The sequence below is a fragment of the Loxodonta africana genome, chromosome 4 (assembly GCF_030014295.1).
Source record: "Loxodonta africana isolate mLoxAfr1 chromosome 4, mLoxAfr1.hap2, whole genome shotgun sequence".
In the NCBI taxonomy this organism is placed as follows: domain Eukaryota; kingdom Metazoa; phylum Chordata; class Mammalia; order Proboscidea; family Elephantidae; genus Loxodonta; species Loxodonta africana.
In genome coordinates this window covers 100,592,535-100,620,472 of record NC_087345.1, presented here as the reverse complement: position 1 = coordinate 100,620,472, position 27,938 = coordinate 100,592,535, and the positions used below count along the sequence as shown (strand labels likewise).

The 27,938-nt window shown below is 37.5% G+C and overlaps 1 protein-coding gene across 3 annotated transcripts in view; it reads right to left on the bottom strand.

Moving 5' to 3' along the window:
* YAF2 (YY1 associated factor 2) overlaps positions 1-27,938 on the bottom strand; it is a 129,554-nt gene that overhangs the window by 100,522 nt on the left and 1,094 nt on the right. Inside the window, exon 3 of one of the 3 annotated variants that reach the window (XR_010321869.1) lies at positions 26,334-26,711. The exons of 1 other annotated variant lie outside the window; for it this stretch is intronic. The gene's annotated coding sequence lies outside the window, so the exon portion shown is untranslated. Of the gene's footprint in view, positions 26,712-27,938 lie in introns of all 3 variants that reach the window. One more of the 3 variants, XR_010321868.1, reaches the window with a different exon arrangement.

Here is a 27,938-nt window from a genome sequence, read left to right as displayed (position 1 = left end):
CTCTCCCTTTACCATTATGCTGCTCAACAATCATCCTCTACCTTCAAGAAACTATGGTTTCCTGGCTCTTCGTTCTATGGAAACAAATTAAAAAAGTATATAGCTATTTCTTTGTTTTAGGAGTAAATATGATTAAAAGGACTATAAAACCATTATTTAACAAAAATCAACTGCAAATGTAATTCAACGAGAATCTTACATTTCAATCATGTTACGAGGTAATATTTTTATTTTGTAAAGTTTGACAGCATCCATGTGCTAGATTCCTACTTAATAAATGCTTTAGTGTTTTAAATTACCCTTCATTCAAACAGAGGTACTCCACAGACCTCCATCTGTAATTCTAATACATAAATAAGTACCAAAAAGGGGTCATTTACAGATTCCAAATTAACTTTTATTGACTGAATAGTAAGTACATGTTTATATTGATAAAAACCGGCACAGAAGCAATAATCCAAATATTTTACTCTAATGCTATAAACTAGTATAAAAGATATCATTAAAAGCTAAATAATAATCTCCAATTTTTATTTGTAGCAAATGCACTGTCCATTTGGGTTCAGATCTTACAAACTTAAAATGGAATCAAATGGGGAAAACGAGGAAGAAAAGAAGTATGGCTAATTGCCTCCATCAGCTACTGCCTCCTTTGCCATGAGACCCGAACAACTAGATGGTGCCTGGCTACCATTACTGAACATTTTGATCAATGATTCTATAGAATTCTGATCACAAGGGGAAAAACACAGAACAGAATTTCTAATTCTCATGTAATTCAGACTTTCTGGAGCCATGAAGACTAGATGAACCCCTGAAACTACTGCCCTGAGATAATCTTTTAACCTAAAACCAAAAATACCCCTGAAGTCTTTTTAAAACCAAACAGTAGTTTAGCTTAACTGTAAAGAATGTCTGCCTTGAACACTGTGCTCTTTTAAGAATTATCTATATGGAATCAAACTAACAATAGTAACTCAAAAGATCAGATAGAAAATTTGGGGGGCAGTGAGTTTATGTTAACGGAGGAGTCAGAAAAAGGCAAAAGTCACAAAATATTCTCAGAATGGTTGCACAAATCGAATATAATTCAGTATCATTTAACTGTACATGTAGAAATCGTTGAAGTGGTGTATGTTCTGCTGTGTACATTTCCCACAACAACAACAAAAAGAATCAAGTGCATTTTGCTAGAATCAAGAATTAAAATGTCTTGAAAATATTTTAAGATACCCAAAGGGTCACTTAGAGACTAGTATGGAAAGCTACGAGTTCACAACTAAGGTGGATTTTATCAGGACAGCTTAGAAAAGAAATTCCGTATTAGGATGCTCTACTCAAAATATCCTGTGTGAACACAAATAATTATAATCCTAATTATAATGCTAATCCACAAAAAGAGCCAAATCAAGTCACACTAATAAAAATCTACTCTATAAAATCAATTTGAATTTATGAAAAGACTACTCACAAAAAAACGTGGTATCTAACTTTCATTTCCACCACCACCCTCTAGTTTGGGTATTAATCTAAGATCAAGATGGCACAAACTATACTCATCTGTAAAACAGGGGTCAAGAGAACTTACTTCACCGGGCAGTTGTAAAGATTAAGTAAGTTAATATAAGTAAAGCACTTAGAAACAGTGCCTAGAATCTAACCATGTATCAAACTGTTAATATAACCATCCAGAAATGGGATTTTTCTCAATTGACTGCACATTTTTAGTGAGCTGTAGTCTGAGGAATAAAAGAACTATCAGGAAATTCTAAACTTCTCTCAGAGATTCGTTTGTATTAATAATGTACTATTCATTTTGAAACTATAGTCTTTATATGGTAAGATAAAGCTAGTAATTTATGTTAATATCCGGAATCACGGTTTTCATCATAGAAGAGCTACAAGAACATGTTAATATAAAAATTAAAATAGAAACATCACTATACACTTACAAGTTCTTTAAAACTATATATGACTGGGCCATAGTTAACAAAACATTCCAGACAGTAGTTAGTAAGTAAGCCAGTACCAACATCACACCAATATATAAATTATAAGGAGTCCTGGTAGCACAGTCATTAAAGCACTTGGCTGTGAACTGAAGGTCAGCAGTTCAAACCCACTAGCCGCTCTATGGGAGAAACACGTGGCAGTCTACTTCCGTAAAGATTACAGCTTTGGAAACCCTACAAGGCAATCCTACCGTGTCCTCTAGGGTCAGAATGAGCTGGAATTGACTTGATGGCAATGGGTTTTTTTGGCATATAAATTATATCTGTGAATGCTACTAAAAAACTGGCCATTACATTAGATTTACTTTAGATAAGGAAGCTGCTTGGACTTAAAAAGTTGCCAGAAACATTCACATGATTGTTTTCCAAGTCCCAATGCCCCACTTTTAAATCTAGAATTTTAGGACTAAACACTGACAAATTCTAAAATGAAAATATGAGAACAACAGTATATATTCATGTTCATGACTAACATTTGATGGTTAAGACACTAATATTCACCAAACCAAAAACCAAACCCGTTGCCATGGAGTCCATTCCGACTCATAGCGACCCTGTAGGACAGAGCAGAATTGCTCCATAGGGTTTCCAAGAAGCAGCTGATAAATTCAAACTGCTGACCTTTTGGTTACCAGCTGGAGCTCTTAACCACTGTGCCACCAGGGCTCCACTAATATTCAAGTTGTTCTGAAATGCTGAAAGAGGAAGAGTACCGAGGTGGGCCCTAGTTCCCTACAACCCCTGGCTTTAATCAAAACAGCTCCCCATTCATCTATTTATATTTTGGGTTTCCACAAAATAAGCCTCCTTTTGAAGAAAGAATTCTGCAACAACCACCACAAAAAGTTTTAAGCCATTTTTTCTAAAGGATAGTGTTGTAGGCAGCCTCTAAGATGGCCACCAGTGATCCCCACCTTCTGGTATTCATATCCTTGGTAATCCCTTCCCCTGAGTGTGGGCTGGTTTCCCACTAAGGCACAGAATTTGGCAGAAGAAATGAGGCAGCATGGGCACTGGTGGTTCAGTGGTAAAATTCTCATCTTCCATGCAGGAGACCTGGGTTCGATTCCTGACCAGTGCACCTCATGCATGGCTACCACCCATCTGTCAGTGGAGGCTTGCATGTTGCTGTGATGCTGAACAGGTTTCAGCAGAGCTTCCAGACTAAGAAAGGCTAGAAAAAGACCTGGCAATCTACTTTCAAATATCAGCCAATGAAAACTATGGATCACAACAGTCTGATCTGCAACCAAACATGGGGATGACATAGGACCTGGCAGTGTTTCATTCTGTTGTATGTGGGGTCACCATGAGTCAAGGGCCAACTCGACAAGCTAACAACAATGGGAGAACATTTCTAAAATTAGATTATAAAAAGACTGTGGTTTCTGTTTTAAGGGCTCTCTCTCTCATGCATACTCTTTCTCTCTCTCAGATCCTGTACACTGGGGGAAGCAAGCTGCCATGGTGTAAGCAGCCCTGTGGAAAGGCCCTCATGGCAAGAACCTGATGCATCTGGCTAACAAGCAGCAAGGGCATGAGGTCTGCCACATGAGTAACTTGGAAGCAGGTGTTCTAAGGCCTGCTGAAAACCACATGAGTGAGCTGCAAGTGGATTCCCACAGTTGGGCCTTGAAATGACTACAGCTCCAGCTGACCCCTTCATTGCAGGCTTGTGAGACCCTGAGCCAGAACCACCCAGTTAAGCTGCTCCTGGATTACTCACAGGAATATAAGATAATGTTTGTTTTCATTCACTAAATTTGGGGATTATCTGTTACACAACAATAGATAACTAATACAGACAGCATTACAAAGTAATTAGTATTCAACTAAAAGTGGTAAAGTGTATGCCGATTAGCTGCCTAAAAAGGAACTCGCAGGAAAGTAGTACCTTAATGGGTGGGGGCCAGTTCTGAATTTGGTCCTTGGTTTTTAGATCCGAAAATTCAACCTAGATAAAGCTAAAGCAGGTTAAGACTCGAAAACTGAATTATACCAACCAAACTCATCAAACTGATTAATAAATCAGATGCCCCCATCCAGGGCATTCCTCTCCCAGTATGAACATATCTGGACACCGTATCACTTCAGGAGTTACCAGTCATGCATTCTAAGCATGCAGTACCCCTGGAAACTGGTTGCTGGGTCTACAAACTACTTTTTAAAAACTGGATGGTGTTAAGATGTAGCTGATTTACAGATGAAGTAGCCTAAATTACTCCAACCCCAGAGTAAAGTACCATTCTAAACCAAATCAAATCCATTACTGCTCAGTCAATTCCAACTCATAGTGACCCTACAGAACAGAGTAGAACTGCCCTACAAGGTTTCCAAGGCTATAAATCTTTAGGGAAGCAGACTGCCACATAATTCTTTGTGGAGTGGCTGGTGGGTTCGAACCATCGAACTTTAGGTTAGCAGCCTATCTCTTAACTGCTGCACCACCAGGACTCCTAGCACTATTCTAGTGTCTGCTAAATAGCATCTACCACCTCTTGTACTATACTAAACACTGACCAATTGCCCAGTGTTGAAATCTTGAGCAGTTTTCCGGTGCAGTTTTTCTTTTACACCATTTTATGTTCTAGTCATTCTTCCTAAAGATGTCTTACTCACATTAATTGATCTTCAACAATATTTTGATCTTCCTAATTTGATCTGACACATGCCTTAATCTTGTAATCAAGCACCACATTTATAAACCATATCTTAAAATGGTATGCTTCTATATAGAGTTGATGTCATCTACTCAATAGTTTCTAGTTCAAGAAAATATTTTCCTGATCCTAGCCCAGAATGTCAGGAGCATCACATGCCGGTCCCCTATACTTATTATTCAAGTTAACACACAAAAATAACAGCTAACAATGTTCTTAAACCCAACAATTATGTCAACAAAATAAGGGAGTCTAACCTTTGGGTTTTTTAACCTTAACCTTGTAATTATGTCCTTTTTCTCATCTTTTCTGATTATAATGTTAAAACTAATCTGTTCAGATTCTGAAGTCCTGCATTAGTTTTCAAATCAATGCTGAATAACCATCTCTAATATAAGTGCACATTTTGTGTGTAAAACTGATTTTATAAAACAATGGTGAAGAATATTAAATATGCCAGAAGAATGAATAAATCTGTCTTGGAATAAGTACACCCAGAAAGCTCCTTAGAAGGGAGGATGGTGAGACTTCATCTTACGTACTTTGGACATGTTATCAGGAGGAACCAGTGCCTGGAGAAAGCCATCAGGCTTGGTAAGGTAAAGGGTCAGCAAAAAAGAGGAAGACCCTCAATGAGATGGACAGACACAGTGCCTGCAACAATGGGCTCCAACATAGCAGTGATTGTGAGGATGGCACAGGACCAGGCAGTGTTTCATTCTGTTATACACAGAATCTCTCTAAATCATAACTGACTCAATGACACCTAACAACAATATTGTCAAGTCAACAGTGATAAAGTTACTATAACCAAAAACCCACTGCCATCGAGTTGATTCCGACTCATAGCGACCCTATAGGACTGAGCAGAACTGCCCCATAGAGTTTCCAAGGAGCGCCTGGCGGATTCAAGCTGCCGACCTCTTTGTTAACAGCTGTAGCACCTAGCCACTACACCACCAGGGTTTCCCAGTTACTATAACACCTGAAGAAAAAAGTGGCTCTAAATATTTCATTTTCCTTCCTCTGAAGGAAAACTTACTCATTTTTTATTTTCAATTAATAAGTAACTTTTAAATAGCAATGCGTCTAATACATTTCACCATGCTCTGTGTTAATCATCCCATTTTAAAATAATTTCAAAATCACTTAAAAGTGAACAAAGAGCTTATAAGTAATAAAATGCCACACGAGCAAAAGTCTTAACTGCATACATATTAATGATCTTTGTCATGGAAACATACATGAAGATACTGATGACAGTAAGGTACAAACTCATTCTCTTTTAATCAATCTCAAAATATTAAAGCACCTATTATCCTTCACCTAAAGGAATAGCCTCCCAACCATTCTATTTCCACTCTTGCCTTCTGCTAATCCATTCTCTTCATAGCCTCAAAGTAGCACTTTCATATTAAAACCTATTAAACAGCTACCCTTTACATTTAGAATAAAATCTAAATGCCACATCATTTATGACTAAATAAAATGTGATCTGGCATTTGCCCACTTCTCCAGACTCATCTGATCCCACTCACCCCATAACTCACATCAGGCTAGTCTTTCCTCAGTGTAAAACAAACTCTTTCCTATTGAAAAACAACAACAAACTCTAAGCTTGCTGTTAACTGGAACTCTTTCACGAACACCTCCTTCTCGTCTTTCAGCTTTTGGCTTAAATGCCATCCCCTCAGAGAAGTAAAGCCCTGGTTGCACAGTGGTTAAAATCCACCAGCTGCTCCTTGGAAATTCTATGCGGCAGTTCTACTCTGTCCCATAGGGTTGCTATGAGTCGGAATCTACTCGATGGCAACTTTTTTTTTTCCCCCGTTCCCGAGAAGTCTCCCCGACCACATACCTGAATTAACTCTCCCTGTTATTCTTTAATACAACCTGCAATTAGTTTATTACTCGGCATTCATCAAACCTGAATCTTTAAGCGTCATAAATCACATCAAACACCAGTAACTATCCCTTTATGGAAAAAACACAGTTTTATATTAAGTGCTATGATTTGCTTGGTTAGCTGATCAGTAGGGTGCTATTCACTCCTCCGAAAAATGGGAGATAGCTTCTTCAAACTATACATGCTTCCCCACAACTAACTCTGCAACTTTTCAAGAGTCTTCAAAATTACTGTACATTTACTCACCCCTTAAAAAATTCTTAATAACAAGATGCACCCAATACTTTTTTTTAATTAACTGTTAAATTCTATAGTTACAATCAAGAACCACCTTTAAAAGTACAGGCTTAATGATGATAGACATTACTAGATAATTATAGCATTTTTCCTTGAGAAACAAAGCTAGTTACCAACATATTTTACTCATCTTTCTACCTACCAATACTAACCTCCTTTATTTAACCTACAGATATAATTCAGATATATTGCTGCTATTATGAAAAGCTTAGTATAAGCACTGTGAGTCTTATTATCTTCTTACAATTTAAAATATGAATTTCAATGCCACACCTGTTAAAACAAATATTATTTAATTTACCTGGAAGGAAAATTAAGATTCTGTTTAACGAAAGTAAAGGCCATCTGACATTGCTGACCACACCCACTCCTTCTGGAAACATTCTCTTCCCTGTTCCTGTAACATTACACTCTCCTGGGCTTCTTACTCCCTACTGACTTTTTTACCTCCATTTTTTTCCTCTTCTTTTACCACCATAGAAAATAATGATGTCTCTCTCAAGGTTCCGTCCTAAGATCTCTTTTCTCGTGCTATGCAGTATATTTTCTCCCTAACCTATTTTACTCACTCCCACGGCTTCAACTGAATCATCTATGCTGATGACTATACCAAATATGTACTTATAGCCCTGCTGTTTCCTAAGTTTTAGCCCCACCTATCCAACTGCCTAATAGATCTCCCCTCACAGACTTTCCACAAGGACCTGAAATTCAACAAATCTAAAAGTGAACTATCACCTTCCCCAAAGCCCATCCTTCCTCCTATTTGCTACCTAGTGAGAAGTACCACCATTCATTCACCCAGCTGCTTAATTAAGCCAGAATCCTGGGATTCATCCTCAATTTCTTCCTCTCTCCAATCCAACTTAAGGAGCCCTGGTGGCAAAGGCTAAGTGCTCAGCTGCTAACTGAAAGGCTGGCGGTTCAAACCCACCTAGCCACTCTGCTGGAGAAAGATCTGGTGATCTGCTCCCATAGATTACAGCCTAGAAAACCCTACAAGACAGTTCTACTCTGTCCTGGGGGTTTCTACGAGTCGAAAATCAACTCACAGCACCTAACAAAAACAATAGCACAACACAACTTCTCATTTCATACAACCACAAAACAAACCAATCATTAAGTCCTATAAATTTTCTCCTAAATGTACCTATAATCCATTCATTTCTCTCTCAATACTAGCAGTACCCTTGCTCAGCCCACTACTGTACTGTCTCCTGCTTAGCCTATTTACAGTGGCTTCCACTCAACAGTCTTTCTGCCTCTAGCTAAAATTCATTCAACAATTAGGCATGAGATAAAACAGGATGAAATTCTATCAACTGTGATTTCAACTGTTCATCTCTAAGGGCAGAAAAACAATTTAAACATTGCTGAAAAAGTTGAGCACACAGGTAACTTAAAACCCAAAAAAACTTAACTTAGGTGGACTTAAAATTTCTTATCAAGTAAAATGGGCATAATTAAGCATATCTCATCTAACCCACAGGATCATGAAATGAAATTATATGAAATGTCTTTAAACAGCAGGAAGTGGACAACAGATTACAGCAAAGAAGTAGAATCAGACAAATGATTGAGGGCTTTGTGTTTCAGTAATACATTATCAGTACCTATGCAAGACACAGTGACAGGCACTGAGAATTTTTATTATTATTACAATTATCATTATCAGTATTATTAACTAACATTTATTGAACTCTTATGTGTGATAACCCACCAAACCAAATCCCCTGCCATCGAGTCAATTCTGACTCATGGCAACCCTACAGGACAGAGAAGAGCCGGCCCATACGGTTTCCAGAGCTGTAAATCTTTATGGAAGCAGACTGCACATCTTTCTCCCAAGGAGCAGCTGGTGGGTTTGAAACTGACCTTTTGGTTAGCAGCTGAGCACTTTAATCACTGCACCACCAGGGCTCCTGTTATGCACCATGCACTACATTAAATTCTTTATATCATTTATCACATTCAATCCTCACTATAAAGCCCTATGGTTGTATGGCTGTAAGTGGCAAGGTAAGGATTTGAAATAAACTGCGTTTCCAGCATCGATGGTCCTGCCTACAGGGAGATTACAGTTCACCAAAGGAGAAACAAATATTTTCAATACACTGTATAAATATAATAACAGTATTTTGCATAGAACACTTTAAGAGTATTTTTTTTTTTTTGGGATAAGGAAATGTTTCTTGAAAGAGACGATGCTTGAGCAATCATAAAGAACAAAAAAGAAGCTATGGTGTTGGGAGGAAGGCAGAGCAAAGGGCAGGAAAAACAGCATAATATGCAACAGAGCCCAGTGGCCTCAAACAGACTGTATGCACGCTGACAATCCCAACCTTGAAAACAGATTTACTCTTCCACTATGGCAAATAAAAAATGCTGCATTTAACTTTTCAATTCTTAAGAGAACTTCCCAGATGTTAAAACTTTTACTGCTAAGGCCCAAATGTTTACAAGACAGTCCATATCAGGCTATTAGGTGGATGTGGGAATACTACAGATGAGAAACGAGGAAAAAAAGAGGAAGGGAGACAGAATGAAAAGTATCCCTGAAGCACTTTGTGGAAAATGTTATTTTTCAGTATAAATCATTTATTCTTATGCTCCGGTTTTGTCAGTTACCCCACTAGAACCCGCACATTTAACAACAGGGGTTGTCATACCCCTATGGATATATATTATTATATCACCACTAGTATATTTGCTAAGGATCCCTGGTGGCACAGTGGTTAAGCACTTGGTTACTAACCAAAAGGTTGACTGTTCAAACCCTCCCATAGGCTCCGCAGGAGAAAAGACCTTGCTACCTGCACCCATAAAGATTACAGCTTCGGAAACCCTATGGGGCAGTTCTACTCCCTCACATGGAGTCAATATGAGTCGGAATCAACTCGACGGCACACAACAACACTGCCTTATTGTTTTAGCTAACACATTTTGTTTTTGTTTTTTTATTTTCTCTCCCTTCAGTTTATGGATACGAAAACAAGGACTCCAGAGAAAGTACTTCTCTTGGATTGCAAAACCAGGTTTTCTGATTCTTGGCCATTAGCATTTTCCACACACAAACGAAGTCTTTTAGCTACATTGGGTTTTGACCACTTTCTACATGATTTCTCTGTTGATCTTTTTAAGAGGTGAGGTTAATTAACTACTGAGTGCGTTATTAGCCCCTGCAATCTAGCTAACACATTTTGAGGACTTATTATATGCCAGACAGTGCGCCAAGTACTTTAAGCAGGTTCTCTCATTTAATCTTCCCAATATCCTATAAGGTATCATTATCTTCATTTTACAAATAAAAAAAAGAGGTTCATAGAATACACAGCCAGTAGGTGGCAAAACAAATATTTAAGCCCAAGCAGTCATGCCCCAGCATCCAAGCTTTTAACTACTACACTACGTAATTGCAGGGAACTCTTAAAAATTGAAGTTCTTTGCATTTTTGCTTTCCATAATGATACGTAATACATACAATAATGAAAAATGAATATGTAGCTATAAAAATAAAACTAGATATACTTTCCTGCATTAAACTACAAATATACAATGAAGTTCTATACAAGTTGACAATGGCAAGATTACAATTACATTGTAAATTATCCAAGAAATGTTATAGAAAAATGTCATGTATTCAGGGACATTACGTTTATGGAAAATTGGCAACAAAGGAACACTGACCAAATGTGATGATCACATTTCATAAGAGAGTGAAATAATCTTATTAAAATTCATCAGAAATCACAATTTGGTGACATTATGAATTCAATATATTTTCCATCTGTAAATTGTACTTCTTATTGTTCATCTAATCAGTCACTGTCTAACTCTCAGCCTTACCAGGCTTGGTCTTAAAAAAAGAGCAACAGCAAAAAAAAGGCCTACGGTTCATGTCTATTTTTTAAAATTCAAAACAATAAGACATACTATTGTTATTCAAAAAAAAAAAAAGGCAAAAATGTCTAACAAAAGTTTCTAGAGAAGATGGAGGTGTGGGCGTGAGGGGAGAAAGGATTCAGGCAAGGAAAGACAAAGAAAAGGCTCTTCAAGAGAGAAAGCTCTCCCCACTACCATATATAAATCATTATTAACTCTTTCTTTGAATGAAAGGCTAAGAAGTCCAAACACAATCCAGCCTGTGTTAAATAGAACAACTTGAGTGGTAGAAGACCAAACAGATGGAGGAGGGCAATGACTTTCAAAGAAAAAATTTGGTAATAGAACACCTTTATGAAATAAATGTTAAGAAATCCCAATCGATAAAATATAGAAGAACATAGGTAATCTTATTGAAGTGAAAAAAAAAATTTTTTTTTATTGAAGTGAAGTGGGACAAAAATGGTGCCTACCTGTTTGCTCTTACTGGCAGCCAATATTTCCCAAAGTGTTCTATAGTATAACAGCAGGAAAAAAAGGTTTCCAAATCAAGATGGAAGGAATACATGGAGTTACTGTACTAAAAAGAATTGGTCGATCTATGACCTTTTTCGGGAGGTAGCATATGATCAAGAACTAATGGTACTGAAAGAGGTTCATGCTGCAGGGGAGGCACTGGTGAAAAACAAGGGTTCAGGAACTGAAGGAATACCAATTTAGATGTTTCAACAAACGGATGCTGCAGTGGAAGCATTCACTCGTCTATGGCAAGAAATTTGGAAGACAGCTACCTGGCCAATCGACTAAAAGAGATCCATATTTATGCCTATTCCCAAGAAAGGTGATCCAACTAAATGCAGAAATTATTGAACAATATCATTAATATCACAAGCAAGTAAAATTTTGCTGAAAAAAAAATTTGCAGCAATGTTTCAACAGGGAACTGCCAGAAATTCAAGCTGGATTCAGAAGAGGATGTGGAACAAGGGATATCATTGCTGATGTCAGATGGATCCTGGCTGAAAGCAGAGAATGCCAGAAAGATGTTTATCCGTGTTTTACTGACTATGCAAAGGCATTCAACTGTGTGGATCACAACAAATTATGGATAACATTGGGAAGAATGGGAATTCCAGAACACTTAATTGTGCTCAGGAGGAACCTGTATTTATACCAAGAAGCAGTCATTCGAACAGAACGAGGAGATACTGGATGGTTTAAAGCCAAGAAAGGTATAGGTCAGGGCGGTATCCTTTCAAGATACTTATTCAATCTGTATGCTGAGCAAATAAGCCTAGAAGTTGGACTATGTGAAGAACAACTCAGCATCACAGTTAAAAGAAGACGCTATTAACAACCTGCGATATGCAGATGACACAACCTTGCTTGCTGAAAGTGACAAGGAGTTAAAGCACTTACTGATGAAGATCAAAGACCACAGCCTTCATAATGGATTACACCTCAACATAAAAAAAAAAAAAAACCCTTACAACCAGACCAACATCAAGATAAATGGAGAAAAGGTTGAAGTTGTCAAGGATTTCATTTTATGTGAACTCAAAATCAATGTCCATGGAAACAGCAATCAAGAAATCAAACAACACACTGCCTTGGGCAAATCTGCTGCAAAAGACCTCTTTAAAGTGTTAAAAAGCAAAGACTTCACCTTAAAGACTAAGGTGCACCTCACTCAATCCATAGTGTTTTCAATCACCTCATACGTACGTGAAAGCTGGACAATGAGTAAGGAAGACAAAAGAAGAATTGACGCCTTTGAATTATGGTATTGGCGAAGAATATCGAATATACCATGTACTGCCAAAAGAATGAACAAATCTGTCTTGGAAGAAGTACAGCCAGAATACTCATTAGAAGCAAGAATGGTGAGACTTTGGCTCACATACTTTGGATATGTTATCAGGAGGAATCAGTCCCTGGAAAAGGACATCATGCTTGGTAAAGCAGACGATCAGCAAAAAAGGGGGAACATGCTCAAGGAGATGGATTGACACAGTGGCTTTAATGATGGGCTCAAACACGGCAACAGTTGTGAGGATGGCACAGGACTGGGCAGTGTTTCATTCTGTAGTTACACAGGGTCACTATGAGTCGGAACTGACTTGACGGCACCTAACAACAACAAAGGTCAAGTAAAATTGAGTACTGCTATGGTGAATAAAGCTAGCAAGCTGTTTTAGTGGATGGCTTCTCAGAGTCTTTAATTTATTAAATTCCAGGAGAAGGTCATGATTGCAGTATTTACCAAACTGTCTCTACTTCCTTTTTTCCAAAGAGCATTCCCTAAGACCAGTGTTTGTGAAAATTTTTCAGCCAAGATGACCAAAGCAAGGTTAAAAGTTGCAGTTCAAGGAATTATTTAACATGGCCCTTCTAGCCATGGTCTTTGTTACTCACACACAGTGGCTGAGTGGGACTATGCAAATAAGGTATACAGAACCTGTGATGGTTGGGATTATGTGTCAACTTGGCTAGGCCATGATTCCCAGTGTTGTGTAGCTGTCCTCCATTTTATATGTTGTGGATACTGACCTCTGTCTGTTGATGAGACAGGATTGGTGTAAATTGTGTCTTGGGTCACAGTCTTACAGGTAGGCATGACTCAAGCCTTACTAAAGTTACCCCCTTCCCTGGGGTGTTTCCTGTATCTAAGATGTAAGTTAAGCCCTTCCCTGGGTTGTCTCCTGTATCTAAGATATATGTGTGTATCCTGGCAAGGTTCTCTCTCTCTACATCTGGATCCCACATCTGGTTCTTGATTAACTGACCTCCCCAGAGGTCTGCTGTCTGACCCATCAATTCTGGGATTTGCTAGCCTCCACAGCCCCTTGGGCTAGCGGCCTATCATGTGACCTGATTCACCAGCTTCCACAGCCTTGTGAGCCAGCAGCCTGTCCTCTGAACTGCCAGTTTGGGTTCATCAGCTCCTGCAGACACATGGGTCAGGAGAAGCCTACGCCTGACCCATGAACTCGGGACTTGTCACCCTCCACAACCACATGAGCCATTTCCTTTATACGGTTCATATGTCAGTTCTGTGAACCGCTGTGGTCAATTAGGGAACCCAAAAATGGAAGAGAGGGTGCTGAGAGGAAAGGGAGTAGTTATTAATGATAATAGAGTGGTATAGTAGCTTGGAAAACTTGAACATTTGGGATGTCTTTAACCTCTACCTCATAGGAACCAGCTTTCTGCTGACCCTTATAAAAGAAATTATTTGTTTAAAAGTGATCAAGTAGAGTCAAGAAAACTTTCTTAACTAAAAAGTTTCCTCTTTTCTCCCACTGTCCCAATGGAAGACATCAAGTTCCACTTTAAAATGTAAATATACACACATAAAAGACTAAATAGAAACACAACAATGTTTTAGATGTAGCTCTAACTGGAAAGATGTCACGATGATGGGTGTTCCTATTTTCTTCCTTATACTTTAGTATTTTCAATGAACATGTAATACTTCTAACATCAAAAAGAGAGTTATTATCTTAATAAGAAAAATAAAACTCTACCCCTCATGACCAGGTTGTTTACATTCACACTTCAAACAATTACTTTTATCACATTTATATACAACATAAAAGATTTTCTAGTAAAGGATCAACTGCTGGTGGAATAAAGAAAATGAAGGAATTTACAAGGTAGGCTAGGTCTGAATATTAATGAGACTGTGGGGATAGAGGGACAAAAGATAAACAGCAAAAAGGGATGGAAAAAGATGAAAGAAGACCAAAACAACTGTGCTTTGCACCTGCAAATGCATCTAAAGCTTTACCTCTTAAACAGCTACCTCTCTGGAGTCAAATTCCATCTACTTGTGCTGTTGTAGGCTGATTGTCCCTAGACAGACTCTGTAAAAGTACAGCATGATATTATGGGGGAAAAAAACCCTGATTAGACTACGAAACAAGCAAAGATGAAGGGGTTTAATGCATACGTCTAGAAATTATCAGTGGCTATACAAGCTTTTTACCATACACCAAGTTATTCATACACACATACATATAACCAAATTGGCTATTAAATTATACTATTAGTGATTCTTAGTATTTATACTACAAATAAGAGAAGGAAATAATATTTACTGGGATTTTTCTTCTAAGAAATAATATCAAAGAAGTCAGGGTATACAGCATAACAAATGTTGCTTTAAAACATATCTAAATGAAGTTTAACATTTGTACCTCAAAAACATCTGTTAACACAGAAAACAACTGACATTTTGTTCTTCATTCATCATGCTGCTAGCCCGGATTTCAATATGTTTTTACATTATTTATAAGCAGTTGTTTAATATTAAAAGTTAGTAAGACACACAGCACTAGATCTAGGTGTAATGAAAATTACACAAAGAAATCCTTAAGAATTTTCTTGCTAGCAAACTTAAATGCTACCATACCACAGTAATAAGAAAAAAAAAAAGGTTGCCATTGAACTGACTCCAAATCATGGCAACTCCCTGTATATCAGAATAAAATTGTACTCCATAGGGTTTTCAACGGCTGATTTTTCAGAAGTAGACCACCAGGCCTAGGGTAACAAGAATATACCGGAAATCCAGATATATGAATCTGACACTGACCAGCTACTAACCTTGAACAAGTCACAATTTTCCAGGTTTGTTTTGTTGCCTGTGAAGAGGATATGGGACTAGGGCTATGAGTTCCAACAAATAGAAAAGTCCTCCCCGTATAGATTTCAAAGCAATACCTAGCATTTCTCTTAAGACCATAACACAATTCAGAATCCTTCAAACTTAGCTAAAAATCCTAACAAGAAGGGTTTATAAACAATGGCCTCGAACCATTTCAAAAGTTTTAATACCAACATCTCCACCCCAACTCTATCTAGATCTTCCCTCTGGTTCACCCTTCAACCAAAGATTAAAAAAAATAGACAAGCCCATAAAACAAAAGGAGACTAAATGGGCACACCAGCCCAGGGGCAAGGACAAAAAGGCAGGAGAGGACAGGAAAGCTGGAAATGGGAAACCCAAGGTCAAGAAGGGGAGAGTGTTGACATGTTGTGGAGTTGGCAACCAATGTCACGAAACAACATGTGTATTGACTGTTTAATGAGAAACTAATTTGTTCTATAAACCTTCATCTAAAGCACTATAAAAAAAAAAAAAAAAGATCTTCCCTCTGAAGACTGTCTCACTCCTCTACCATTAAGGTTTACAGGTAACAAAAAATAGCCTGTCTCAGGAAATGACCACACTGGGAGCTCTTAAAAGGTTCTTTCCAGCTCTAAAATTCCCAGAAATTCTCTAATTTTCCAAAATGAACAATACTAGAGAATGGAACACATAACGAAATTTTTAAAAACACAAGTATCAATCAGGTCATACAACCATGAGACCCAATAAACAAAACTTCCTAAGTATTCAATAAATATTTCTTAAATTGTCAGTATCTCATACAAAAATTCATATACACCTTGCTATTATACTCCTCGTTGCTCTCCCCCTAATGAGACAGCACACTCCTCTCCACCCTGTATTTCTGTGTCCATTCAGCCAGCTTCTGTCCCCTTCTGCCTTCTCATCTCCACTCCAGACAGGAGCTGCCCACATAATCTCATGTGCCTACTTGGATCCAAGAAGCTTACTCTTTACCAGTATCATTTTCTATGTTATAGTCCAGTCCAATCCCTGTCTGAAGAGTTGGCTTTGGGAATGGTTCCTGTCTTGGGCTAACAGGTCTGGGAACTATGACCTCTGGGGTCCTTCTAGTCTCAGTCAGACCAGTAAGTCTGGTCTTTTTACAAGAATTTGAGGTCTGCATCCCACTGCTCTCCTACACCATCAGGGTTTCTATGTTGTGTTCCCTGTCAGGGCAGTCATTGGTGGTAGCCAGGCACCATCTAGTTCTTCTGGTCTCAGGCTGATGTAGTCTCTGATTTATGTGGCCCTTTCTGTCCCTTGGGCTCATAATTACCTTTCATCTTTGATATTCTTCATTCTCCTTTGCTTCAGGCGGGTGGAGGCCAATTGATGCATCTTAGATGGCTGCTTGCTAGCATTTAAGACCCCAGATGCCACTCTCCAAAGTGGGATGCAGAATGTTTTCTTAATAGATTTTATTATGCCAATTGACCTAGATGTCCCCGGAAACAATGGTCCCCAAACCCCCGCCCCTGTTACACTAGCCTTCGCAGTGTTTGGTTTATTCAGGAAACTTCCTTGCTTTTGATTTAGTCCAGTTGTGCTGACCTCGCCTGTATTGTGTGTTGTCTTTCCCTTCACCTAAGACAGTTCTTGTCTACTATCTAATTAGTGCATATCCCTCTCCCCCACTTCTTCCCCACTTTCGTAACCATCAAAGAATATTTTCTTCTCTGTTTAAACTATTTCTTGAGTTCTTATAACAGTGGTCTCATACAATATTTGTCCTTTTGCAACTAATTTCACTCAGCATAATGCCTTCCAGATTCCTCCATGTTATGAAATGTTTCACAGATTCATCCTTGTTCTTTATCGATCAATGCGTAGTATTCCATTGTGTGAATATACCATAATTTATTTAACCATTCATCCGCTGACGGGCACCTTGGTTGCTTCCATCTTTTTGCTATTGTAAACAGTGCTGCTGTAAACATGGGTATGCGTATATCCGTTCGAGTAAAGGCTCTTACTTCTCTAGGATATGTCTGAAGGAGTGGGATTGTTGGTCATATGGTAGTTCTATTTCTAGCTTTTTAAGGAAGCACCAAATCGATTTTCAAAGTGGTTATACCTTTCTACATTCCCACCAGCAGTGTGTAAGTGGTCCAGTCTCTTCACAGCCTAACATTTATTATTTTGTGTTTTTTGGATTAATGCCAGCTTTGCTGGAGTGACATGAAATCTCATGGTAGTTATGATTTGCATTTCTCTAATGGCTAATGATCATTAGCATTTCCTCATGTATCTGTTACCTACCCGAACGTCTTGTATAGTGAAGTGTCTGTTCATATCCTTTGCTCATTTTTTAATTGGGTTATTTGTCTTTGTGTTGCTGAGTTTTTACAGTATTATGCAGATTTTAGAGATCAGATGCTGATCGGAAATGTCATAGCCAAAAACTTTTTCCCAGTCTGTAGGTGAAGTCTTTGGATGAGCACAGGTGTTTGATTTTTAGCAGCTCCCAGTTATCTAGTTTCTGAAGGAAAAAGTCTTAAGGAAAACATGTATTTTTAAAAATCCTAGTTTCATTAAATCCTTGAATAAAAACTTGACTACCCTACCCTGTAGCCCCCTTGCCGTTGAGTAAATTCTGACTCACAGTACTACCCCACAGAATTTGAATCTCTTTTACCAAGTATGTTGACCTTTAGCTAACCCTAAAGGCAAGAGGAATAAGCAAAGGAACCTTTCACCCAATCTAGGATATTTTATAAACCTCTTTATCAAAGATAGCAGGGTGAGAAGAACAATCATCAACCCAGTCAAACAACCTGTATTTCAATCTTCTTAATTGTGTAGGGTGGTTTGATGAACACATGGAAGGATATATATGAAAGCATTCTGAACACAGTAAAGTGATACACAGTATTAAATAATTTAAATACATTGTTTTTACTAAATGCCTATTTTCAAAAACCATTAATAGAAATAAAAACTTAATTTGGTGGTAATAAATTATAAGTATTGCTTCAAACACATACCTAACATATCATTTATTCAGCGCTTACTATGTGTTAGTTACAGGAATTAGTTTAATCTTTTTAACAACCCGTTTTACAGATTAAACAAAAAAACTGAGTAATATATTCAGGATCACTGCCAACATAACGAGTTCAATAATTTAAGGAACAAACATTAAACTTGATAATTTAGTCCTACTATAAAACCATTTTATTCTCCCCAAAAGATCGTTTCTGGGATGATTTAACTACTAAATATATATACATTAAACAATCCAAACCATCCTATGTAAGCTTTTCATAAAACCAAAAAAACCCAAACCCATTGCCGTCGAGTGGATTCAGACTCATAGCAACCCTACATGACAGAGCAGAACTGCCCCATAGGGTTTCCAAGGAGTGGCCAGTGGATTCAAACTGCCAGCCTTTTGGTTAGCAGCTGAGCTCTTAACCACTGCACCACCAGGGCTCCAAGTTTTTCACAGGCAAGTAATAATTTTAGTCTTTGGAAATCTTACTCAATTATATAACAACTATCACCTTAAAAAATACTAATTTCTTTAAAAAAAAATCCACACACACACACGCACACAAACATACGTACATATATATCAAGAGAATAAGAAAGAGAAGGCTATACCCAGCAATGAAATGGCAAGTGTTTCATAAAGACGCAGGGTCACTGAGTCAGAACCAACTCGATAGCACCAACAATGTGTATAAATGATTTATCTTTAAGAGTAACAAATCTACAGGTAAAATAACACTATCTTCTTAGTCATAAGACAAAAACTAGTTCTGTTTTAATTACAATTAAATTAGTCCCGATTTAATTTTAAATTCAGTACAGTTCAAACAAATGCAAAATCTGAATGCTAAACTATTTTCCATTAAACAATCTCAAATACCACAAAGCTATGTTGTTGTTGTTGTTAGGTGCTGACTCATAGCGACCCTATGTGCAACAGAACAGAACACTGCCTGGTCCTGCACCATCCTCATAGTCATTGTTATGCTTGAACCTACTGTTGCAGCCACTGTGTCAATTCATCTCATAGAGGGTCTTCCTCTTTTCCACTGATCCTCTACTCTACCAATATGACATCCTTCTCCAGGGACCGATCCCTCCTGATAACACGTCCAAAGTGTGTGAGACAAAATATCGCCATCCTTGCTTCTAAGGAGCATTCTGGCTGTACTTCTTCCAAGACAGATTTGTTTGTTTTTTTCACAGTCCATGGTATACTCAACATTCTTCCCCAACTCCATAGTTCAAAGGCATCAATTCTTCTTTGGTCTTCCTTATTCATTGTCCAGCTTTCATACGGATATGAGGTGACTGAAAACACCATGGCTTGGGTGAGGTGCACCTTAGTCTTCAAGGTGACATCTTTGCTTTTTTACACTTTAAAGAGGTCTTTTGCAGATTTGCCCACTGCAACGCATCTTTTATTTCCTGACTGTTGCTTCCGTGGGTGTTGATTGTGGATCCACAGTATATTTTAGTTTTTGACGGGCCCTCAATGTCAATTAACTTAAAAAATCACTCAATAGAGAACTTACAATTTAGTTGAGGAATGCAATATAGTTCATAACATGCTGTACTCTTTCAAGACTTCATCAGTTTACCCTAGTCAAGAAATACTTTTCATTTTTAGCTATACTACCTAAGGTGGTATACAGTCTTAACAAGTGAGAAATACGTGTCTATAAATGAGAAAATAAAAGAAACATACGACTTTCCAAAGTTGTACCTTAAAACGCTAAGGCATTCATAGACAATATCGTCCTCTAAAATAATGCTAAAACAATAAACTCCTGTAACTTATGAACAAAATAGTCTGATATAGTATTTTTAAATATATAAAATATATATATATATAGTGAAAATTATCAGAAAGGCAATGCCAGGTATCAAATATTAATAATCAAATTTGAAAAGCCTTCAATTTAAAAATCTTAAATACCTACAAAATTCCAGATACTCTGCTAGCTTCTGAAGATATCAAAGTGAAGGAGACAGTCCCTGCCCTTTTGGGCAGATAAATATCTGGACAGTTGGCCTACAACATGGAAGTGAGTCTCTGTTGCTGTCCATTGCTGTTGACTTGTCTCCGACTCAACTACCTCATGTGTAACAGGAACGCTGCCAGTTCCTGCACCCTCTTGTGATTATTTATATAGATAAATACAATCAATAGGCTATCGGGAGGGGGACGGTTTTTTTTTTTTTTAGGAGTACCACCTGATAAAGGTACTTGAGCATGGATACAGGATTGGTGGGATAAGCAGAAGTAAATGAATCTAGGGAAGTACTTTAAGGATAGATTAAAGCCTTGGGTACCACGCTCAGGAGCTTTACTCAGTAGTCACTGGGGAGACTTAAATTTCTTTTTATTACAGGGACCAACATAATCAGATATGGTTGAAATACAACCAAGATACCATTAACAGCACTCTGAAGGCAGAGAGACCAAGTTGTCCAATAGCCAATCAGAGAAATGGTGAGCGCCTGTGAACTATGGCTATACAAATCAGAAAAGGGAGGATACAAATCTCAAAGTGTTTCTCAATATGACAACTGAGGGACACTGGATAGGAGGGATGACAATGAGTTAGAATCAAAGTTGAGATGATAGTTTCTTGCTTGGGTTCCAGAAAGAAGTTTATGCCACATACAAAATAAGGAACACAGACAAGAAGCCAGGTTTGAGGAAGCAGAAATAGATTTAAGAGACATACAAGGAAAACTAGGAAAAAGTTGTATAAGAGAAGTCAGAGGAGAGCTTCAATTTTTTTTTAAAAGCTAGCAACATCAAATGTTGCAGGGATCACATCGAAAGAAGACTGAGATTAGGCTGCTGAGTTTAACAACTAGGTCACTGGTTTTTAGAGGCCTCACGCAAGAAAGGAAAGAAAAAGAACGCCTGTTGAAGTAAATATGTCATGTGTAGAAGCTCAAGCTAATAAAACTATAAACCAGCAGTTTATAAACTTTCTGCCCTCAGATCTCTTTACACTCTTAAGGTTAGAAGACCCCAAAAAGCTTTTGTTTATGTGAGTTTTATCTATTGATGTTTACTGTATTAGAAAACTGAGAAAAAAATTTAAAGTATATATTCATTTTTTAAAACCATAATCAGAACATTCCGCATCAATATAAATATTTTAATGTGAAAAAAATCTTTATTTTCCAAAACACAAAAATAACTAAGTATGAAGAGTGGCATTGTTTTATATTTTTGCAACTCTTTAACATTCTTCTGAATGGAAGACATCTATCTGGATTCTCGTATTTGCTTTGCCATTCAATCTGTTGCAGTATATTGTTTTGGTTCAATATAAAGAAATCTCGACTTCCAGAGAGTAGTTGAAAAAAAAAAGGGGGGGAGGAATATTTTAATAACCTTTTCAGATAACTGTGGATATTCTTCTTTGATACTACATAAAAACACAGTAAAGAGTCTTTTCCCAAAGTTTAGTTGCAATGTAGAATGGAAATCATCAATGAACTTTTCATACTGTGTTCCCTTTAAAATCAATTGGTTCGTTTTGCACTTTGAATTATTCACGTATGGTTTTGCAACTTCATCCATTGATCACTGGGAAAATATTAGGTCACTGAGTTATGCAGATGTTCCAAATGCTGACACATTTTATGGTATGATATCAGAAATCACATTCATTAATATCACCGCCAATCTTATTAGAAAAGTCTTTAAAGTACTGGGAAACTCTGAAGCTTACTGTAGTGCTTACAAGTTTTCCAAAATTCTTATTTTCATTTGAAAGTTCAGCTTTTATCACTGGCAGCAAATACTGACAATTGTTTTCCTTGAAGTGGCAGGCTCACTCTGTTTCTGAGAAAATCTCTGCTGAATAACCAAGTCTGAATAGCCACAGTTTTGTCAGTCATTCCCTCAAATAAAAATGATGTTCTATGAAAAAAGGAACTAATTCTGCTCACAACTCAAACAACTGCATAAATACTTTTCCTGGAATCAACCACTGCACTCCGGTATGCAGCAGAAGTGCTTTATGTGTACTTTCCATTTCATCAGACAGAATGTTAAAAATGACATTATTTAATAAAATTTATAATTCTTAATGCCTAATCAAGGATATTCTTAAGTGGAACTGGCATTATGTCTCCTCTGAGCGCACAATAGTGAGGAAGACGAGGAATACAGCAATTTCGTGCAGCTGCTTTGATTCATGCTAAGGTACCAGCAGTTTTACCCACCACTGCTTCTGCACCAAAGGAGCCCTGGTCGGGCAACGGTTATGAGCTACAGTTGCTAACCAAAAGGTAGGCAGTTTGAATCCACCAGCTGCCCCCTGGAGACCCTATGGGGCAGTTCTACTTTGTTCTATAGGGTTGCTTTGAGTCAAAACCAGCTCGACAGCACCTAACACCACCACCACTCTGGACTATGCAAACAATAATCACCTTCAAAAACAGTCATCATCAAGTCGATTCTGACTCATGTGTTGCAGAGCAGAACTGTGCTCCACAGGGTTTTCAAAGCTGTCATCTTTCAGAAGCAGATCACCAAGCCTTTTTTCCGAGGTACCTCTGGGTGACCCTGAACCTCCAAACTTTTTTAGTAGCCAAACACTTAATAGTCTGTACCACCCAGGAACTCCGAAACCAAGATATACAGAAAAGAAAAAACAAACAAGTAGTCTCCTATAACAAGGAGTCTCTGAACAACAACGGGAGTCCCTGGGTGGTGCAACTGGTTAAGCAGTCAACTACTAACCAAAAGGTTGTTGGTATGAACCCACCCAGAGACATCTTGAAAGAAAGTCCTGGTGATTCACTTCTGGAAGGTCAAAAAACCAAACCCTGTGCCGCCGAGTCGATTCCGACTCATAGCGACCCTACAGGACAGAGTAGAACTGCCCCACAGAGTTTCCAAGGAGTAACTGGTGGATTCGAACTGCTGACCCTTTGGTTAGCAGCCGTAGCATTTAACCGTTATGCCACCAGGGTTTCTGGAAGGTCACAACCTTGAAAACCCTATGGAATGCAATTCTACTCTGCATACATGGGGTTGTCATGGAGTCAAAATCGACTCAATGGCTATTGGTTTTTATTTAGTTTTATTGTGAACAACTCTGTGGTAGCTGAGGAAGATCCTCAGAGAGACAGGGGATACTGTATTTCTGAAAAATTAACTTACTCACACCGTCTTCAATTTCTTCTCCCATTCTCACTCTGAGTCTAAGACAATCAACTCTGTATCAAACTTCAAATTAGAAGACAGAAAGCAAGTATAATACAACAATAATATTGAAAAAATTTCTCACCAAATAGTTGGTTTCCTTAAGGTTTCTTCAGAATGTGAATTCTATGTAGTTTACCCCCAACTTATAGAAGCAAAAGTAATTTATTCTTTTTACCAGCAGCCAGATCCTAATCATAATAATAAGTTCAGTTATAAACTTAAGATTTTTTTTAATGGAGAAGTTACTACTCTTTGGCTCATATATAAAGGAAAGATTTACTAAAAGTACATCATACACAGAATTTGGTACTGTTCAAAGTGTTTATAATTTGACAACAAAGCTAAAATCTTACAGAAGAAACAAGTAACTATTTTGCTCACCATTTTATGTCCAGTACTTAGTTCAGACCTTGCATAAAGTAACATGTTCAGTAAACATTTGCTGAATGCTGAATGTTGAAGTGGTTAAAATAAGATATGAACCCAGATCACCAGATTCCTACTTCAATACTTAGCGCTCTTTACACTATGTGGAATCTTTTCCACATTTCTCTAAAATAACACCTATGAGAAATCCAAAGGAATAATCGGCCCTCTATGTCCACGGGTTCCTTATCCATGGACTCAACCAACAGTGGATCAAAAATACTAATAAAAAAAAAAAAAAGTTCCAAAAAGCAAAACTTCAACTTGCCACGCGCAGAGCACTAAGCTGAATCCAAGCAAATGAAAGGATGTGTAGGCTGTAGCTTCCCACCATTTCCCAGACCCTCAGCTTCTCTCCAGAACTCATTTGAGCATTGCTTACCTCCCCTCTTGTTTGCTACTTGTGTTGTGTGCACTTTGGTTTCTGCAAAATGGCTCCTAAAAAGCCACAAAGTGGTCAAAGCAATCCCTCGAGGGCTAAGTGTGAATGGGTCTAAGACAGCTGGAGGAAATTTAAGCCTAGTAGGGGATGGCTGGCTAGCTATGTAAAGCTCTACGACCTGAAGAACCTCAAGATCACAGGCAAATAGGCATCGGCTGATGGCCATGTAGTATCAGTGTTCCCAAAAGAGCTCAAGAAACTCATAGAAGAGAAAGGCTACCTTTCACATCAAGTCTTCAACTGTGATGAAACAACTATTTACATAGCATTTACGTTGTATTAGGTATTATAAGTAATCAAGAGATGATTTAAAGTACACAGGAGGATGTGTGCAGGTTATACCCAAATATTTTGCCATTTTATACAAGGGACTTGAGCATCCTCAGGTTTTGGTATCTGCAGGGGTGGGGGAGGGGAGTCTTGGAACCAATTCTCCTGCAGACACGGAGGAACAACTGTTTTACAAGTTACACTGAGAAAATATCACAGGTAAAGATATTACATCTGGAAGTCTGCTATGTACCAGATATTTCATAGGTTCTCATTTAGACCACAGCTCAAAACTAAAACCAACTGCTCTATTATTTTCATTTCAAAATATCTGCTATCTGAATTAAGCAATAAAGTCATTCTTCCATATATACATGAACAACTGGCAATAAGATACTAGTTTAATTCAATCATTATATACTGATTACTATCCTCACACACAGTTTTTTCTCTGGTGATGGTTCTTAATTTCCTAAAGTTTCCATTTGGGACACTTACTGCCTCATAAGAACTTCAGGTATAAAGACGAAGAAGGCAGTCTGCCACTTATGGGAATCATTTGTCACCACAGCTTTGTTTTTCTAAGTTTTTTCTATTAGTAGGACATTTATCAGTGTTTAACTCACAAAAGCACAAGGTAGAAAACTTCAGGTATTTGAACCATCTAGCTATTTAGATTCCGGATTTTGAAAAAAAAGAGTTGAATAGATCAAATTTAAACTCATGAAGGCCACCAAGTACAAAAACTGAAATTCAATCACAGAAACATAAACTTAAATAATATAATTTATCATCTGAGGAACTGAAGCTATGTCCAGTCACATTTCATTTTGAAATACATCTTATGAATATAAGCTCATTTCACTGCATATAAAGTCGTTCTGCAGAAAAGCATGACCTACCAAGGAAATATCCAAAAGAGTTTTCTGTTGCAACGTAGAGAATTTGAACTAGATAGTCTTAAAAAAAAAATGGTCTGTAAAGACTTTAAGGGAGACGATGGAATCATCTTCTCTGGGTTTTTAAATGTCTAGGATGGCTTAGACTTGGCTATAAATTTAAGAGACTGAGATACCATCAGTTCAAAGGTCAGTGTGACCCAAGGGATTGAAATCCTGTCTTCTGGTCACACAAACAAGTCATTAACAAACTGGATCCTTCAGAGCTACAGCTATTCAGTCCTTGGTTTGGTACTCTCCAGCCTTACCCTTGAAACTACCTTAACTGCTAATTAAAATGTCAGTTGTAGAGAATTATTTCTTCCAACTACTGCAACTTTTGCTTCTTAGTAGTGTTCTACAGTCTTTTAATTCTGTTTTTCTAATATTACCAAAGAGCAAACTATTTTGTGATGCCATCAATATCTGCCCTATTAACAATGCCCTGTTCTATTGTTCTTTCCAAACATGGATTCCACTCTGAATTTCAGAAACAGTGATAGGAAAACAACAGATTAACAGAGAAATTAGAGCTCTTACGTTTAATTTATGGCCAAAATCAAAAGAGAAGAGACAATTCAGAGAGAGGAAGGAAGAAGCTGAGAGGGTCTTAGTGTAGAACACTTACTTTTAGGAACAGAGTGTCCCTTAGACTTCTGGTGAGTTGCCCAGAGCCTCTTCAGTTTCAATCCAAATGACAATGCTTCTCTGAGTCCTCCTCAAGTAATGATTCCACCACTAAAAATTGGATCTACAAGAGCTCAGAAGTACTGGTAAAAAATGTCAGGGGCCCCCACATGGGCCTCAAGCCTCTTTTAAACTAGGCCCACTTCTCTGTCCTGGGCCAACTCCCCTGTGCACTATATTCCTTCTTCTTCCAGGTGCCAGGTATGCGGCCTGTTTCTTCTCTTCTGAGCTGTCACCACCTACTCTATTTCTCAGGGTTCCTCTAACCCCAAGACTGGCTGTGGAGTAGGACACCAGCTTCCCCCCTTCCTTGCTGTCCCTGCAAATAAACATATAGGCTCTTCTAATTTCAGTATTTTTCTATTGGCTACAAGAAAATAGAGGGAACAACAAAAAGCAACAACATAGTACCAGAGATTAAGATTATAATAATTGTCTCCACTTTAAAGCGCCTGTCTCCAAAAAAACAAATTTTCTAGAACTTGTTTATTGAGCATTTTAAAAAGTATAAAGTACTAATATAAAATATACAAATATAGCCTAAACCAAATCCAAGGCAATAAAGATATCAAGATAAAAGGATATTCTGCTTTTCAAAATACTTAAATCACGGGTCCAAAAACAGTTTACGATCAGATTCATTTACACATACAGGTACTTTTTTCTTTTTATAATGTTCTGCTGTTTTATTCCCTTGAATATAGTAGATGTTCAAAAACTTGTTTTTTAAAGAATATGAAAATGTTCAATACATTTTATCTAATACGAGTGGGAATTAATATACAAAAAACATCTTATGATTTACCAAAAGACTTCAAAAGCAGCTGGTTTCACTAAGGAAATGTTAAAATTTTAAATTAGTGTCAACCACTTCTACCTCTATATTAACCTTTTTTTAATGATATCCCATAAATGGGGTTTAAAAATCAGGATATCTCATTTTCAGAAATCTAATACCAACTGAATATTTAAATCTAACATTACCGATATTTAGGCTCTTTTTTTTTTTTTTAACAAGAGACCACATTGTAAGATATTAATAATGTTCTTATACTTTTAATAATTTCATTTCTAACAGACTTTGTAAGACCATATTACATAAACTATATAAATATTAAGCTATAAATCAGAGGATTCTAACAACTTAATTCAAAGGCTACCCTCCTATAAAAAGGCAAAGCAACTCCCTAAGTGCTGGGAGATCAAAAACGTCATTGACTTCGAATTTCCTGGATGATTTTCGTTAGCCACTTAATTGACTTAAGTGGTTTTTTAAGAGACAGAACTATTAGACTTTAAGCGTACAATAACATAAAGTTAAAACTGAAAATAGGCAGGGATCATTTTATCTCATTTGTATAGTCTAACAGATTGCCACTTAATCAAGCTAAAGCTATTCAAATACTTTCAGTAAAAAAATGTGTCCTATTGAGTGGGCTTACCTCCAACTATTTATTTATAAAATATTGGAGAATTTCCATAAGAATACTAAACAAGACCCTTCCATATTTCAAAATGAAGTTTAAGCTACCGTGTATTCTACAGA